Here is a 16,014-nt window from a genome sequence, read left to right on the forward strand (position 1 = left end):
CTCTCTCTCCCTTTAAGTCATTGGAGATAAGCTCAGATTGAGTTCTGAAAAAATTGTGAAAATACTACTGTGCCATGAATTCCTCCTGTGATCATTATGATCCTCCCAGGAATATAAAGTCAGAACAGAAAACGTTCAGAGAATTCTTGATTTTTGCCAATAGGAAAAGTTGGTGGTGAGGGAAAGGATAGGTCTTATTCAAAACTTTGAGCTATCCAAAACTCAGGCAGTATATTGTAAATCTTGAGGTGGACAGTAAAGTAAAATACACCAAGATTACCTGCTTCCCAAGCCAGAATGCCTGCTGGGGCAGAGGCCTCAGAAACCTGCTGAAGGGTAGGGGGGACACAGGTCTCTGGGCACTTTGTTTCGTTTTTAATTTCTGAGAGTAGATCAATTTTATAGAATTCCTTTAAGGTTATTGGTTCATAGCCCTTGATGCCTTGCATAATTCCCAGTCCGTAGAGCAGAAAAGAGGAGATTGGAGATCAAATTCACAGTCATAACTAATGCTTTCCTTCACTTCTGTCTTCTGTCATACCAAAGTGACAAGTGAAGTTGCTTAGTCGTGTCTGACTCTTCACGACCCCATGGACTGTAGCCTACCAGGCTCCTTGGTCCATGGGATTTTCCGGGCAAGAATACTGGAGTGGATTGCCATTTCCTTCTCCAGGGGATCTTTCCGACCCAGGGATCGAACCTGGGTCTCCCACGTTGTAGGCAGACGCTTTACCATCTGAGCTACCGAAACCAAGCTAAGTAAACAAAGCACAAAGTCCCCGGCTCAGCAATCCCCATTTTTATCTACTCTTACTTGGGTCTGGAGCAGGGCCCAGGGTCCAGCAGGACTGACCTCACAACAGCACTGCTCTCTCGTCGTTGCTCAGTCGCTCAGTCGTGTGTGACTCTCTGCGACCCCACGGACTGCAGCACACCAGGCCTCCCTGTCCATCACCAGCTCCAGGAGTCCACCCAAACCCATGTCCATTGAGTCGGTGACGACATCCAACCATCTCATCCTCTGTCGTCCCCTTCTCTTCCCACCTTCAGTCTTTCCCATCGTCAAGATCCAATGAGTCAGCTCTTCGCATCAAGTGGCCAAAGGCTTGGAGCTTCAGCTTCAGCATCCGTCCTTCCAATGAATACCTTTAGGATAGACTGGTTTGATCTCCTTGCAGTCCAAGGGACTCTCAAGAGTCTTCTCTAACACCACAGTTTGAAAGTATCCATTCTTTGGTGCTCAGTCTTCTTTATGGTCCAACATTCACACCTGTACATGACTGCTGGAAAAACATAGCTTTGACTATACAGAACTTGCTTGGCAAAGTAATGTTTCTGCTCTTTAATACGCTGTCTAGGTTGGTCATATCTTTTCTTCCGAAGAGCAAGTATCTTTTAATTTCACAGCTATAGTCATCATCTGCAGTGATTTTGGAGCCGAACAAAGTAAAGTCTCTCACTGTTTCCATTGTTTCCCCATCTATTTGCTGTGAAGTCTTGGGAATAGTTGCCACAATCTTAGTTTTTTGAATGCTGAGTTTTAAGTCAGTTTTTCACTCTTCTCTTTCACTTTCATCAAGAGGTTCTTTAGTTCCTCTTCATGTTCCATCACCTGCATATCTGAGGTTATTGATATTTCTCCCAGCAATCTTGACTCCAGCTTGTGCTTCATCCAGCCCAGCATTTCTCATGATGTACTCTGCATAGAAGTTAAATACACAGTGTGACAGTATACGGCTTTGACATGCTCCTTTACCAATCTGGAACCAGTCTGTTGTTTCACCTCCAGTTCTAACTATTGCTTCTTAACCTATATACAGGTCTCTCAGGAAGGAGGTAAAGTGAAAGTTGCTCAGTCATGTCTGACTCTATGCCACCCTAAGGACTCTACAGTCCATGGAATTCTCCAGGCCAGAATACCGGAGTGGGTAGCCTTGCCCTTCTCCAGGGGATCTTCCCAACCCAGGGAACAAGCCCAGGTCTCCCACATTGCAGGCGGAGTCTTTACCAGCTGAGCCACCAGGGAAGCCTGGAGGCAGGTCAGGTGGTCTGCTATTCCCATCTCTTTAAGAATTTTCCAGTTTGTTGTACTCCACAGAGTCTAAGGCTTTAGTGTAGTTAATGAAGCAGAAGTAGATGTTTTTCTGGAATTCTCTTGCTTTTTCTATGATCCAACGGATGTTGGCAATTTGATCTCTGGTTCCTCTGCCTTTTCTAAATCCAGCTTGTACATCTGGAAGTTCTCAGTTCATGTACTGTTGAAGCCTAGCTTGAAGGATTTTGAGCATGACCTTGCTAGCATGTGAAATGAGTACAATTGTGCAGTAATTTGAGCATTCTTTGACATTGTCCTTCTTTGGGATTGGAATGAAAACTGACCTTTTCCAGTCCTGTGGCCACTGCTGAGTTTTCCAAATTTGCTGTCATATTGAGTGCAACATTTTAACAGCTTCATCTTTTATAATCTGAAATAGCTCAGCAAGAATTCCATCAACTCCACTAGCTTTGTTTGTAGTGATGCTTCCTAAGGTCCACTTGACTTTGCACTCCAGGATGTCTGGCTCTAGGTGAGTGATCACACCATGGTGGTTATCTGGGTCATGAAGATCTTTTTGCGTAGTTCTTCTGTGTATTCTTGCCACCTCTCTTAATATCTTCTGGTTCTCTTAGGTCCATACTCATCTTTGCATGAAATGTTCCCTTGTATCTCTGATTTTCTTGAAGATATTTCTAGTGTTTCCCATTCTACTCTTTTCCTCTATTTCTTTGCAATGTTCACTTAGGAAGGTTTTCTTGTCTCTCTTTACTATTCTTTGAAACTCTGCATTCAGATAGCTCAGTTGGTAAAGAATCCGCCTGCAGTGCGGGAGATGTGGGTTCGATCCCTGGGTTGGGAAGATCCCCTGGAGAAGGGAAAGGCTACCTACTCCAGTATTCTGGCCTGGAGAATTCCATGGACTATATAGTCTGTGGGGTTGCAGAGTCAGACAGGACTGAATGGCTTTCACTTTCACTTTTCCCTTTCTCTTTGCCTTTTACTTCTCTTCTTTTCTCAGCTATTTGTAAGGCCTCCTCAGACAACCACTTTGCCTTTTTGCATTTCTTTTTCTTGGCAATGTTTTTGATCACCGCCTCCTCTATAATGTTACGAACCTCCACAGAGTTCTTCAGGCACTCTGTCTATCAGATTTAATCCCTTGAATCTCTTTGTCACTTCCACTGTATAACTATAAAGGATTTCATTTAGGTCATACCTGGATGGTCTAGTGGTTTTCCCTCCTTTCTTCAATTTAAGTCTGAATTTGGCAATAAGGAGTTCATGATCTGAGCCACAGTCAGCTCCCAGTCTTGTTTTTGCTGACTGTATAGAGCTTCTCCATCTCTGGCTGCAAAGAATATAATAAATCTGATTTCGGTGTTGACCATCTGGTGATGTCCACGTGTAGAATCTTTTCTTGTGTTGTCGGAAGAGGGTGTTTGCTATGACCAGTGTGTTGTCTTTACAGAACTCTGTTAGCCTTTGCCCTGCTTCATTTTCTTCTCCAGGGCCAAACTTGCCTGTTACTCTAGATATCTCTTGACTTCCTACTTTTACCTTCCAGTCGCCTATGATACCTCTGCCTCAGGGAGGTTTCCCCCAGGACAAACCTTTCTGGGGCAGCCTCAGCGTGGCAGAATCTCCCATGGCTGTAAGTTGTCTTGGACCCCGCTCCTGTCTCTGCCAGGAATCAGGAGGGTCAAAGTGATGCTCTTCTCCCAGTTACAGCTAATGATGGAATGATTATTCATTGGGGAAACGTAAGTCTTGTTTCCAGACTGTGGGGTCTTCCTTCAAATTATTTGATAGATTAATTCCCAGAAGCCTGCTTGCTCTGAGATAAGAAGTGTATGAGAGTGTGGTGGTGGAGTGTGTCAGGGCAGGTGGTGGTGTATTTACCGTGATGGGTTGAATGCTCATTCAACGCTAGTATTGGCTGATAATTATCCTTGCAAAAATCACAGTATAACAATATTTGGAGCCAAAGAAGGTTTGGCAAAGGACTCTAGAATGAGAGGCCAAGACAATGCCTGGCAGACCCCACACGTGGGCAGGGGTGAGGGACAGCACTGGGCCCCCCGCCCTTCTCGGAGTCTCTCAGGGTCAGTGGGCCCCCGCCCTTCTCGGGATCTCTCGGGATCAGTGGAGTCCCCACCCTTCTCGGGGTCTCTCAGGGTCAGCGGGCCCCCCGCCCTTCTCGGGGTCTGTCAGGGTCAGTGGGACCCCCGCCCTTCTTGAGATCTCTCGGGATCAGTGGGCCCCCGCCCTTCTCGGGGTCTCTCAGGGTCAGTTAGGGTCTTTGTCTTTTCACCCCCAAGGTGATACTCAAGTTCTGAGAGATTCAGAACACAGGCTGAGAACTGAGTCTTCATCCGGACCTGAGCTTTCTGCCCGAATCTCTTCCCGCGTCTCTGTGATAAGCTGGATTGGACAGCACCAAGGGCGTCCGCTGAAGGCGGTCTGTTTACGTTCCGTGCATCCTCCCTGACCCTGTCTGTAACTGCATCTATTTTCGTCAGGACAGGCCCCAGGTGAGATGCTCTTCCTGCTACTTTTAGCTATGTTTCCAAGAGCCAGTTCTCCCTTCCGCCCTCCTTCCTCCTGTGTCATAGCACAGGCACACGTGAAATCCTCTGCAAGACGCTAAGTATTTTTCTACTTGGAGTTATTACCCTTATGACTCCGTTGCCAAGCCTATTGGCCACTACTGTTCTGAGGCCAGAAACTGGGCAGTAGCCTTCTTTGTGTTTGACTGATCCAGATGATTAAGTCTTGCCAGTGAAAAGTAACCACATGTGTAGAAATTCTGGGAAGTCTCTTTCTTCCCTTCTACTCTTATACTGATTCAAATTATGGCTGTGACGGCTGGAGCTCCAGCATCCTTTTGGGACCATGATGATGAGGGCCACATCGTAGTAATCACAAAAAGAGTCTGAGTCTGTGGTGACCAAGGAATTGTCATTCTAGCCCAGGCTTAATGACGTCCATGCTTTTTGGCTTATGTACGAGAAATAAATATTTGCCAGCCCTTTCAAGTCCAGTTGTAATATAATCTTCAATCTTATATTAACTATAGTATGTCAGTCTGTGCTAACATGCTGGGTGTACTTTTCTCTTCTTGTTATTCTGTGCTAAATTTCTATGGTAGCTGCTAACATCTTTATACACCTTCTCCTATTTCAAATTTTCCCTCAGATAAACTTCAGTGGAAACCAGTGTTCCAGGAACTATGCCAGGCAACTAGAAAACAAAGATTAGTGATGTATTAGTAACATGTCATGGGTGTGAGACATTCACTAGTCCACCCCCTTCTAAAGAAGTGCAGTGAGTGACTTCAGGTGATTACAATACAAGTCAGCCTTGCTCTTGGCATATGAAAAGAGTGGGCCTGGTCTCTGGCTTTGGGAAAAAATTCAGCCTAGTAGGAAAGGAGGACAGAAGGGCATAAAGTGATTAACGCTCACAAGCATCCAGGCAGAGCTAGATTTGTGCTTCTTTTCCTTTCAGGCTTCTTGTTGAAAAATTAATAAGCTTCTGGAAGTCCACTGTTACAATAGAATCAGCAGTGACCTCATAAGGAGCCCAGCAACTTTCAGATTGGACTTTCTCTTCCCTTCACTGGCTGGGTGCAGTCCAAGAGGAAAGTGAAAGTGTTAGTCACTCAGCTGTTTCTGGTTCTCTGTGACCCCTTGGGCTGTAGCCCACCAGGCTCCTCTGTCCATGGAATTCTCCAAGGAAGAATACTGGAGGGGGTTGCCGTGCCCTCCGCCAGGGAATCTTCCCGACCCAGGGATCGAGCCTGGGTGTCCCACATTGCAGGCAGATTCTTTGCCTTTTGAGGCACCAGGGAAAGATGACTATGGATAGCCAGACAGCTGCAAAACAGCTTTCCTTTTCTCTTTGCAGTTGTTTTAATATTTACTTCAAACAAAGGTGCTTTCAGCCCTTGAGTCCCGTTAGAGGGTTCTGAAAACACGAGTGAGAGTATAACAGGGGGATTATTTCTTCCACTTTCTCTAATTTAAGGCTTTTGAGACATTTTTTTAAAGGGCTAACATGTCCAGTAAAGCCAAGCATTCTGTTTGTTTTATTGAAGTGTAGGTTATTTATAATATTGTGTTAGTTTCAGGCATGTACAGCAAAGTCCCTGTTATACATGTATATTTTTCAGATTCTTTCCCATTGTATGTGATACATAATGTATTATATATTATATACATTACATAAGATATTGAATACACTTCCTGCGCTGCACAGTAGGTCCTTGTTCATCTGTTTTGTGCACAGCGCTGTGTGTCTATTCTCCCGCACTCCTGATGCATTCTCCCCCTTGCCCCTTCTCCCTTTGGTGATCACAGGTTTGTCTCCTAGGCCCACGAGTTTGTTTCCGTTTTCTGCATTGGTACTGCTGCTGTGGACTCACACGGGTGGCGTCATATTTGTCTCTGTCTGACCTCACTCACGTGATGCTCTCTCGGTCCATCCACGTTGCTGCGAACGGGCTCGTCTCACCCTCCTTGTGGACAAGCAGTGTCCACTGTGTGTGTGCCCCACACGTTCTTTCTTTTCATCAGTGGGTGCTGGGGTTGCGTCCGTGTCTGAAGCCAAGTGTTACTGATGCCACGCATGGGCACCGGGTGCTGAGCCTAGGAGTGTGTCTGCGGCGCTGGCTTCTCCCTCTTCCTCGTCTACTTCTGCTCTGGCTGCCGGTTTGATCAAGTTCTGTGTGCTAGGGGCTGCAGGCCTTCTCGCTTTACCTGAGTGAGCTCCTAATCCTCTCAGCCACTCCGTGAGATAACGTAACCACTGCTTTACAGATGAGGAAACTGAAGCTTGGAGACGTGAAGGAACCTTTTCTAGGTCCCTCCACCAGAAGTGTGGCCAGGGTTTGGTCCAAGCAGCGTGACTCCAGAGCTCTGCTTTTAACCACGACACGGAAGTTTATAAAATGATTCCAGATCACACATGGAAGGATCAGAACCTTGTCAGATGGGAGACTTAGCGCTCCAGGGGCAGGCTGCCTCTCCACCTTCTTCCTCACATCATACCAATATGGGAGGTTAAAATGTTGCAGAGAGGAAACTGGAAGACACGTTAATTTCAAGTGAGAGCAGAGATGAGAGGCCATCTCTGAGTCGACCTTGGCTAGGTCTGTGGTCCGCGTGGCAGGCTGTGCTCCATCACCAGTAAAGGCTCCAGGGCGCTCCGTCCCTGACCAGCCTCTGCCCTCTGGATGCTTTCAGGCGACTCCCATACCTCAGGGCTTCAGGGACCATTACTACAGGAGGGGAGGGAGATAGGCCCTGCCTCTTCTGATGTTTTCTCCTTTCCTGGGAAAGTGAGCAACAGTCACTCTGCTGGGCCCCTGTCCTCAGCTCTCATGCCTTTGGGCCAGCTGAAAGAATGACCCTGTGACTGGAGGCCACACTAGCATATGGCTTTCACCGCCACGGACGACTGTCTGGGCCGGGGGTCAGGCTGATTGTACTAACAAGTAAATCAAGAAACGCGATGGCCTTTGTGTTTGCTCTTCTCTCTGCCAGGAACGTTCTCTTCTTAGCGTTCAGCTCTCAGTCCAAGTGTTACCTCCTTATCCAGGATTGCTCTGGGCAGCCACCTTAGATGTTTCCCTCTGATACCAGCACATCATGTTTAATTTCCTTCAAAGAAAGCATTTTTATTCTATGAAATCACTAGTGATAATCACTAGTTGCAATGGTACATCACTAGCTATAATGATATATACTAGTTACACCACTGGTTATAATGATATGACTAGTGGTATATAATGATGTAGCTAATGAGCAACTAGTTATAGTCTCCTGAGAACAGGGGTCTTTTGTTCAACAGTATATCCTCAGCGCTGGAGTCTGTGCCTGGCATACAGGAGGTGGTTGATAAATGTTGGTTAGATGGGTGAACGATCGAGTGCCATCGTTTTCTTTGGACAGCACTAGCAAAAATTTAGTCTGTAAAATGCAACTAGATGACAAAAGCTGCAGGTGGTTTTGACACACAGCTCCCTTTGCAACAAAGTTCAGGAATGGGAGCCTCTCTCCTGCAGCTGAGGAAAGCGTGCACTGGGGGTGTGGCCAACCTGCTTCCTCCAGAGTCCTGGGAGGGGGCTGTGGCTTCCCCTCACTCCTGCTCTCCCCATTCTGCCGGAGGAAGAACCGCAATCTCGTTTTGAGCTAGTTGCTCTGCTTTCAACAACTGTCTTGTACTTTCTTTGTGTCGATAGTATGTGTGCACAGGTGCACACACACACACACGTGTGGAGACAGCTAACATGCTCTCCATGCTAGAAGGTGTTTTTGTATCTGCCCTCCTGACAGATCGATCCAGTAGGAGAATGCCTGTGACGCGAGCCAGGTGCTGGTCTCGGTGGGCCAGGGACATTGCCAGGAAGCTCCCTACTGGAACACTTCCTCACCAGACACCACCCAGGCCTGAGGGGAGGCCACCCTCAGACTTTAAAACAGGAAGGCAAAAATAAGGTAAACTCTCTTCTGCAACCCAGAGTGAAGTTCTTTGATTCAGCTACTGCCATTTTTCAGCCGCCTCCATCTCTTGTGCTACCGTGGGACCTACCCCATGAAGACACAGGCATTTTAGGCTCCCAGTGGATTATTCATTGCAGACCTGCCGCGCTCAGCTTCAGTGCCAAAGCTCTAGGGGATACAGACGACAAGGACTTGCACTCTGAGATTTCACATTCTGAGAGGAGCTGTGAGACCAACTCCATTGAACACACAATATATTGATTAAGGCTAAGTTGGTTTTCAGCACAGTATTATTGTATTGTTACCACACTGGTTCAGGTTTATAAATCTTGTGTCCAAAAAGCAACTGTAAATTACAGGGATACTTTGAAGTCTAGATTTTTGACTGCAATTTGCACAGTTCTGGATACAAAGTAGACCCTCACGGGAAAAGTGGCAGTTGGAGTGTTGTTTGGTCACTCAGTCGTGGCCAGCTCTTTGAGACCCATGGACTGCAACACACCAGGCTTCTCTGTCCTTCACTATCTCCCAGAGTTTGCTGGAGTGGGTTGCTGGGCCCTTCTCCAGGGGATCTCCCTCACCCAGGGATCAAACCCAGGTCTCCTGCACTGAAGGCAGATTCTTTACTGTCTGAGCCACTAGGGAAGCCCCTTGAACATTATGGAACACTATACATGTTGATCTAGGCTGCTCTTTTTATTAATTGAAAGGAATGGTAGATGGGGCAGAATTTCTGTTCTAATCTCAGGGCACATTTCAAGAAAAGGGTCATGTGAGCCACCCCTAGAAGCACCATTGAATTGCTGAAGGAGGTTGACCCAGAAAGCTTCTAGGGGTCCCCGGAAAAGATGACAGCTATGAAGCTGTCCAGGTCACATCTGGGAGGCCAAACAGGGCTTGGACTCCCAGCGTCCTGGGCTCCCTAATTAGTTACACTGTTGCCCAACTCTCAGGAGCCCTCCCTCTGCTGGAGGCTGGGAATCTCTGCCTGGCACCGCCGCCATTGTCTGCCTGCTTTTGTTGTTGGTCTGCCTGCTCTTTTAGTGAGCTTAAGTTTGCCCTTCTTTTGTTCAATTCCTTTTTATGACCAGCTGGCCTGAACCTCATTCAAATGCCGTGTGCATGTTTTTGAAACCTGGCCATTTAATTCACAGAAGAGCCTTGGGAAACTTCTAGGCTTCAGGTTGTGCAGGGGTCACATTGCTTTGAGTTTCAGCTTCCAATTGATGTTTAAAAAAAGACTAAAAAGCAGGACTCCAGCTGCACCTTCTGAGTCTCGCCAGGTGTGTGAGCAGCAGCCGGCAAGGAGAGGAGGCAGACAGACTGGAATCACATCACGGCATTTCAAATGGGTTCACTGTGCTTTGGTATTTCATAGGTGGTTATTACTGTTCATCACAATAAACTGAAAATATAAGAAGAGAGGATTCAAACAGCCCCAGTGAAAGGGATGGATCTTATGTTCCTGAGGCCGCAAGCTGAGAGCTAGAGAATTCAAGATTCCAACAGCCTCTGCTTCAGACTGTCCTACCTACTGAGGCTTTTGTAAGATCCCTTACTTTCTGCAGACCTCTACACCCTTACCTGTCTGAAAGAACCCAACCTGTTTTCCCAGAGCCTTATGCCTGTAAGAGAATGACTCAGCGCAGAGATATTCCAGAAATTGTCACTGTTTTGAATCTAGTAAGAGAGGAAAGCAACATCGCAAAAGCCCTCACCCCCATTTTTTTCAGAACACTGATGCACCCCAGCCACCCAGAAAGATTCACTGTTTTATTTTGAAAATGTCTCCTAGAAATTAGTTTTTTTCTTTTTAAGTCAAACCTTATTTCCCACTACCTCCTGTTGTGCACTGGAGCATATACTTGCTAAAAGCTGAAAGAAGTGGATGAAAGGAGCTTCCCTGAGTTATCCTTCCAGCCGGAGTCTCATTGGTGTGCACCCTGGGAGATCCTGTTCTGTTCCTTGGGATCTTCTGCTCCAAGTTCTCACCCATAATTTGGCCCTTGAGTAGAGTTGTCCCTGAAGGATTATGCCATTGTTAGGAAAGATGTCATGTATGTGAGGGAATATAGAAAGTTTTAGAGGAAAAGCGTTTTCCCTTTAAAATACATGAGGCTAGCAAGCACAGCATGCATGTTGGCAATCAAACCTTGTTCTTAACCATTTTGGGTCTCTCTTGGTTCATGATAAGAGATGTCCTTTCAGTAGCATAGTCTATACTCCATAACGAAGCCAAGCCATGGCAAGTTGAAAGTACTTTGAGCTCTTCATTCATCTAAAACTTCATCTCAACACAGAAATTTTATTTTCCCCGAAGCTTTTCAAATCGACTCATTTTGCAGGGCCAAAAACAAAAAACAAAAAGCCTTTGCACGCACTAAGCTCTCTGGACCCCCTGTTCTCACCCCCTCACTGGCTCGTCGCCACTTCCTCGGTCGGTCACCCCCCTTTGCACGCACTAAGCTCTCTGGACCCCCTGTTCTCACCCCCTCACTGGCTCGTCGCCACTTCCTCGGTCGGTCACCCCCCTTTGCACGCACTAAGCTCTCTGGACCCCCTGTTCTCACCCCCTCACTGGCTCGTCGCCACTTCCTCGGTCGGTCACAGTCTAAGCCTTATTGCGTTCCTTGCTGTTTGTCCCCTCAAGTAGCCCAGCGTCATCAGCCCCTTCTCTGACATCCAGAGTTTTTGCCTCTTGCTGAATGTAAATTACCAGGTTCTAGCACTATGGAAAACCAGAGTTTCAGATTTTATCTGGTTTGCTCACAGTATTAAACTTCAAGAACATGCTTTCAGTAGCTGAGGTCCAAAATATAGTCAGATCTAAATTTGGCAAATTTAGTGAAGTGAAGTTGCTCAGTCGTGTCCAACTCTTTGCAACCCCATGGACTGTAGCCTATCAGGTTCCTCCATCCATGGGATTTTTCCAGGCAAGAGTGCTGGAGTGGATTGCCATTTCCTTCTCCAGGGGATCTTCCTGACCCAGGAATCGAACCCAGGTCTCCTGCATTGCAGGCAGACGCTTTACCATCTGAGCCACCAGGGAAGCCCTGGTAAATTTACTGGCTGTTATATTCTTCATTCTGTTTTATAATTTGCAGTTTGTGCATCTTATCTTGGTTATCCTTATTGCTTATTTTTTTTTTCCTTCATGCTGTAAGCACGTGTCCTTGCTTAGTCTGGTTACTGTGTGTTATCCTACAAATGCCTGCTTTTTTATTGACAACTTTCATTTTCTTTGGTTTGTTTGTATCCAGGGTCAAAAGAAGTCTGATATCATTCAGATTCTCCCTGTCATGAGACTGATGCCAACTCAGTCACCTCAAGCAGGTGAGACACTCTTTAACAGCATCTCCAGGGGAGGGCAGTGCACCTCAGCCTTTGTAACTTCTGTCAAAGTACCAAATAAAATTTTCGTTTGACAAGTATCTTCAAGTCTGATTAGCTCTGCAACTCTTTGCTCTAGTATGATTCTTATTTCCTTTGATGTTTAAGACATTTCCTTGAGATATTTAAGACAGTTTCTCTAAGGAGTACCCTGGGTTTTTTTGTTTATTTTTGGTCTTTAAATAATATCCCCACTGATTTTTCCTTAGAGTTCTTGCTATCTGTAAACTCAAGTGACAGAAAACCCAGTTGAAACCTACTAAGAGATTTACTATATAATTTCACTAGACGAGCAGAAGTCGGGTGGCTCTGTGTGTCATCTCAGCCACGAGCCTCCCCAGGCTGGCTTCTCCTCTGCCTCACTGGGCTGCCCTCCTCCTGGCACCGCTCTCCAGGTTCTCTCTCCACTTCCATAATATCCTACATCGGTTTGCACTCTATTCTCAGCCTGCAGTCCAGGGGGAAACAGAATCTCAGTGAGACAAATTTAGATTTTTACAAGCATCACTAAGCATAGAAGTGTGAGGGAGCATGGGTGCCAGGGTGCGTTCTTTAGCCAGGACGGTGGGGTAAGGACTTCCGGAAGCTGTTTTTTGAAGTCTGGCTTGAATGAGAAAACAGACCTGAAAACATCCCGAGAACGATTGTTTGAAGCAAAATCAAGAGCACTTGCAAATGTCCTGAGACAGGGGAGCTTGGCATATTCTCGGGGCACACGGAAGGCTGGAGGGGCTGGGACTGCAGACGAGGGGCTGGAAGAGTTAGGGGAGAGGCGGCGGGGCATGTGCTGCTGATCCCTGCAGAGCATCCCTGCAGAGCACCCCAGAAAGGGGCTGTGAACTAAAGCCGCAGGAGCGAGTGTAGCCAGGGAGGAAGCGACGTGAATCAGCCTTGGAAAGCTGAATGTGGCTGTGCTGAAGAAGATGGACTGTGGTAGCCGCGTTAGCTGGCCCTCCGGGGCCCCTGTGCCCCCCAAAGGAGGGACTAGGGCTAGAAGGCCCACGTAGTGATGGAAGGTGATTGTCGTGTGAGAGGGAGCCAAGGAGCCCGAGGGAGAGGCCAGAGTGAAAGAAACAGCCGTCCAGAAACCAGTCCCAGGCCCAGGAGCAGCCTCCTCGACTCTCACCATCTCTGATGGGGTTCCTTGCCTTTCTCTGCAGCAATCACTCAGGGAAATCCTCTGATTGCATGTGACTGGGAGCACATACTAACGCTCCAGTCAGCAGCCAGAACTTCCCCAGAGCGTGGGAGCTGATGGGGAGAGGTGGCTCAGAGGGGAGCTGAGGCACAGTTACCAACAGTGATGAGCAGATGATAGATGCTGCGAACAGCTGACCGTCGTCATGGTCTCTCTTCCTTAAATTCCATAGAAGTTTGCATCCAAATGACAGCATCTGGGCCTTACGTATTAGGAATTCTTTATATGATTCTCCTATGATACTGAGTGATGGGCTTCTGATTTTTATTGTATTTAAATACTACACATGAAAAAGCACAGACTCAGAGCATTGATGGTAGAAAAATGTTGCGAGTAGGAACCCTGATAGCAAGTTTTAAGAAGACGCCCTTCAGGACGTGATTAGATGGCATTATTATTGTAAATCTTGCCGAGCGCTGTATTATAGAACAGGATGTCTATTTAGCATTTTATGCACCGATGAAAGGAGGGCTATATTTTGAAAGCAGGACTTTAAATATTTCATATGTTTCCATTAATTTTGATCTGAATATATCATAAAACAATCTTTGAACTCATTTCAATTTCAGATTACTTTCAAAGAACCTACCTCTTATTCTTGATAAAAAAACAAGAGTGAGCTTGGCAGACACAGGAGATGTTTTGATGCTGGAGGGCCTGACACCGCAGGAGAAGAAAAAGAAGTGTGTGTGTGTGTTTGGGGATCACTAACAAGGTGAGACTGGGAGAGGTGTGTCTGTCTTTCCCTGCAGCAGAGGGTCAGCAAGCACAGAGAAAGAACTCAAGCCGGGAAGCATTTTAAAGGATCCTACTAAAAGATAAAGAAGGAGACCCCGGACTGTGAAACAGTATTGTTCAAGGCATGTGGAAGCGTTCCAGTCAAAGGGGAAAAGAAACAAGCAGTAAGGAAACCCCAGGAGAGAGCAGTAATATTGCACACATCACTCAAAGCTCAGGTGGCTGAGCTACATCCGCTTGGAGCGGCGAGAGAGGAAGGAGGAGAAATCATCTGAGTTTGAGTCGGTGTCCACAGGCTGTCCTGCAGGGACAGCTGTCCTCTGGAGGACTGGTCAGTGTTTTTTGTGGAAGCCTGATTTTCTAAAATTAATTTCTTTAATCTGGCCTGATTTGGTACTTCTTTTAGTATCATTATTCAAATATAAGAAATGTACATGCTGTTGTTGAAGGACATGCTTTCCTTCTTGGGGTATCTAAGATTTCCCACTCCCTCATTCATAAAGAATTTCATAACCCTAGGCTTAGAAGCTGTTTCTCCTAAAAAAAAAAAAAGAAAAAGAAAAAAAAGGCTGTCAAACCTCAGGTGGGTTTGACAATATAATTTGTTTTCCAATATAATTCTCACTCTGTGGGGCCTGTTTGGAAAGATCCATTTCCCTGGCCCCTGATCTTCAACAGAGTCTCCAGCCTGAAGCCTCTGCTTAAGATGTGCTAGAAAAGCAATGAATAGAGACAGGAAACACAGCTGAGATTCTGATGCAGAAACAAAACAGAGCAAACAAAAGGAAACTGCATTGATTTTGTGTTTGTCGAGCTTAAAAAAAAACTAGTCGCTGTGACAGGTAAGTCTGAGTCAAGCGAGGGGAGATTCTGCTCTTCAGGACGTATTATTTAGGAGCCAGGTTCCTGCTTCTTGTGCCTCTGTGTTTTGGGACCGCTGAGTCCTCTCCATTAAGCTGGCAGATGGGAAGAGAGCTGATGTGTCATGGAGGAGACGGGTGGGGAGGGCCACCAGTTACGCCTGAAAGTGATCACATCCCTCCCACTCATCCTCTGCTAGCAGGACTCGGTGCACACGACCACGTCCGGAGGCGAGAGGACTGCAGGACCCCCGTTCCCAGGAGGGGCCCCAGCGAGCTGCCGTGCGGCATGGCTGCTCTAGGCCACTTCCCACCACTCAGACCATCCTCCAGCAGCTGTGCGGGGAGGACTAGTTCCATATCAGAAGAGACAATTGCCAAATTTTCAGGAATTTTAAAAACTGGTTCTTAAACACAGCCATTATTAAAAACTAAATTATACCAGCCTAGTATTTTAAAATGTTTAAACCTGCTATTTAAATGTTAATTACTACTTTAAAAATAAATACTGACAACTCACCAGTTTTAAAATTATGGTATTACCAGTTTTTTTTCTGAACTATATTCTTGAGGTTAGTAATCTCTTTTCATTATACGGGACTGGAATGCAAAAGTAGGAAGTCAAGAAATACCTGCAGTAACAGGGAAATTTGGCCTTGGAGTACAGAATGAAGCAGGGCAAAGGCTAATAGAGTTTTGCCAAGAGAACGCGTGGTCATAGCAAACACCCTCTTCCAACAACACAAGAGAAGATTCTACACATGGACATCACCAGATGGTCAACACCAAAATCAGATTGATTATATTCTTTGCAGCCAAAGATGGAGAAGCTCTATACAGTCAGCAAAAACAAGACCAGGAGCTGACCGTGGCTCAGACCATGAACTCCTTATTGCCAAATTCAGACTTAAATTGAAGAAAGTAGGGAAAACCACTAGACCATTCAGGTATGACCTAAATCAAATCCCTTACAATTATACACTGGAAGTGACAAATAGATTCAAGGGATTAGATCTGATGTACAGAGTGCCTGAAGAACTATGGACGGAGGTTCGTGACATTGTACAGAAGGCAGTGATCAAGGCCATCACCAAGCAAAAGAAATGCAAAAAGGCAAAGTGGTCGTCTGAGGAGGCCTTACAAATAGCTGTGAAAAGAAGAGAAGCGAAAGACAAAAGAGAAAAGGAAAGATACACCCATCTGAAAGCAGAGTTCCAAAGGATAGCAAGGAGAGATAAGAAAGCCTTCCTCAGTGATCAGTGCAAAGAGATAGAGGAAAACAATAGA

The 16,014-nt window shown here is 46.2% G+C and overlaps 1 protein-coding gene across 28 annotated transcripts in view; it reads left to right on the forward strand.

Moving 5' to 3' along the window:
* The window catches only part of LOC147370100 (uncharacterized), a 148,844-nt gene extending 133,586 nt beyond the window's left edge, over positions 1-15,258 (forward strand). For 6 of the 28 annotated variants that reach the window (XR_015168414.1, XR_015168411.1, XR_015168412.1 and 3 more), the window contains 5 exons: positions 8,374-8,535; positions 9,920-10,086; positions 11,802-11,874; positions 13,699-13,844; positions 14,931-15,258. The gene's annotated coding sequence lies outside the window, so the exon portion shown is untranslated. Of the gene's footprint in view, positions 1-3,602; positions 3,799-4,356; positions 4,570-8,373; positions 8,536-9,919; positions 10,087-11,801; positions 11,875-13,698; positions 14,199-14,927 lie in introns of all 28 variants that reach the window. The other 22 variants (XR_015168420.1, XR_015168418.1, XR_015168417.1 and 19 more) reach the window with 13 other exon arrangements.
* The last annotated feature ends 756 nt before the right edge of the window (positions 15,259-16,014 follow it).

Source organism: Bos grunniens, chromosome 7 (assembly GCF_055505025.1).
Source record: "Bos grunniens cultivar Pamir isolate PY7600 chromosome 7, Bosgru_T2T1.0, whole genome shotgun sequence".
Classification (NCBI taxonomy): domain Eukaryota; kingdom Metazoa; phylum Chordata; class Mammalia; order Artiodactyla; family Bovidae; genus Bos; species Bos grunniens.